The sequence below is a fragment of the Etheostoma cragini genome, chromosome 22, assembly GCF_013103735.1.
Source record: "Etheostoma cragini isolate CJK2018 chromosome 22, CSU_Ecrag_1.0, whole genome shotgun sequence".
Taxonomy (NCBI): domain Eukaryota; kingdom Metazoa; phylum Chordata; class Actinopteri; order Perciformes; family Percidae; genus Etheostoma; species Etheostoma cragini.
In genome coordinates, this window is record NC_048428.1 from 21,126,337 (window position 1) to 21,128,420 (window position 2,084).

Sequence of the window (2,084 nt, forward strand, 5' to 3'; positions counted from 1 at the left end):
AAGTAATAGTATAGCATGTTGAAAAAAAGTAATAGTATAGCATGTCGAAAAAAGACATAGTATAGAATGTCGAAAAAAGTAATAGTATAGCATGTCAAAAAAGTAATAGTATAGCATGTCGAAAAAAGTAATAGTATAGCATGTCGAAAAAAAGTATTAGTATAGCATGTCGAAAAAAGACATAGTATAGCATGTTGAAAAAAGTAATAGTATAGCATGTCGAAAAAAAGTAATAGTATAGCATGTCGAAAAAAGTCACAAAAAAGTCATAGTATAGTATGTCGGAAAAAGTTATAGTATAGCATGTCAAAAAAAGTAAAAGTATAGAATGTCAAAATAAGTCATAGTATAGTATGTCGAAAAAAGTAATAGTATAGCATGTCGAAAAAAGTCATAGTATAGCATGTCGAAAAAAGTCACAATGTGCTGTATTTTATATAGCGCTTTTCCAGTCTTAACAACTGCTCAAAGCGCTTTTACATCTACAGGGAACATTCACCATTCACACACATTCATACACTGTGGCCGGGGCTGCCGTACAAGGTGCCACCTGCTCATCAGATAAACATGCACACACATTCACACTCCGATGCGCAGCACCGGGGGCAACTTGGGGTTCAGTGCCTTGCCCAAGGACACTTCGACAATGACTGCCGGGGGATCGAACCACAAACCTTCCGATTGGCAGGCAACCACTCTACCACTGAGCCACAGCCGCCCCACAAAAAAGTCATAGTATAGTATGTCGGAAAAAGTTATAGTATAGCATGTCCAAAAAAGTAATAGTATAGAATTTTGAATTAAGTCATAGTATAGTATGTCGAAAAAAGACATAGTATAGCATGTTGAAAAAGGTCACAATAAAGTCATAGTATAGTATGTCAAAAAAAAGTCATAGTATAGCATGTCGAAAAAATTCATAGTATAGCATGTTGAAAAAAAGTCATAGTATAGCATGTCGAAAAAGGTCACAAAAAAAGTCATAGTATAGCATGTCGAAAAAAGGGAATAGTATAGCATGTCGAAAAGGTAATGGTATAGTATGTTGAAAAAAGTCACAAAAAGTCGTATTATAGTATGTTGAAGACAATTAATAGTATAGCATGTAAAAAAAGTCATGGTATAGTATGTCGAAAAAGTAGTAGTATGGTGCGTTGAAAAAAGTCACAAAAAAGTCACAGGATAGTATGTCGGAAAAAGTAATAGTATAGCATGTCGAAAAAAAGTAATAGTATAGCATGTCAAAAAAAGACATAGTATAACATGTCAAAAAAAAGTAATAGTATAGCATGTCGAAAAAAGTCACAAAAAAGTCATAGTATAGTATGTCGGAAAAAGTTATAGTATAGCATGTCCAAAAAAGTAATAGTATAGAATTTTGAAATAAGTCATAGTATAGTATGTCGAAAAAAGTCATAGTATAGCATGTCGAAAAAAGTCATAGTATAGCATGTCGAAAAAAGTCATAGTATGGTGCGTTGAAAAAAGTCACAAAAAAGTCATAGGATAGTATGTCAAAAAAGTCACAAAAAAGTCATAGTATAGTATGTCGAAAAAAGTAATAGTATAGCATGTCGAAAAAAAGACATAGTATAACATGTCGAAAAAAAGTAATAGTATAGCATGTCGAAAAAAGTCACAAAAAAGTCATAGTATAGTATGTCGAAAAAAGTAATAGTATAGCATGTCGAAAAAAGTCACAAAAAAGTCATAGTATAGTATGTCGGAAAAAGTTATAGTATAACATGTCGAAAAAAAGTCATAGTATAGCATGTCGAAAAAAAGTAATAGCACAGCATGTCAAAAAAGGTAAAAAAAAAGTCATAGCGTAGCATGTCGAAAAAGGTCACAAAAAAGTCCAAGTATAGCATGTCGAAAAAAAGTCTTAGTATAGTATGTCAAAAAGGTCATACTATAATATGTAAAAAATAAAATAAAAATAAAAAGTCAAAAAAAGTCACAAAAAACGTCATAGTATGTGTAACAATGGCAAAAATATCATAGTGTATATATATATATATATATACACTACCGGTCAAAAGTTTGGGGTCACTTACAAATTTCCATTTCACTCCATTATAGAC

General features: G+C 31.7%; 1 protein-coding gene across 2 annotated transcripts in view; it reads left to right on the top strand.

Moving 5' to 3' along the window:
- LOC117938319 (E3 ubiquitin-protein ligase RNF31-like) overlaps positions 1-2,084 on the top strand; it is a 39,064-nt gene that overhangs the window by 30,174 nt on the left and 6,806 nt on the right. The window lies entirely within an intron of this gene.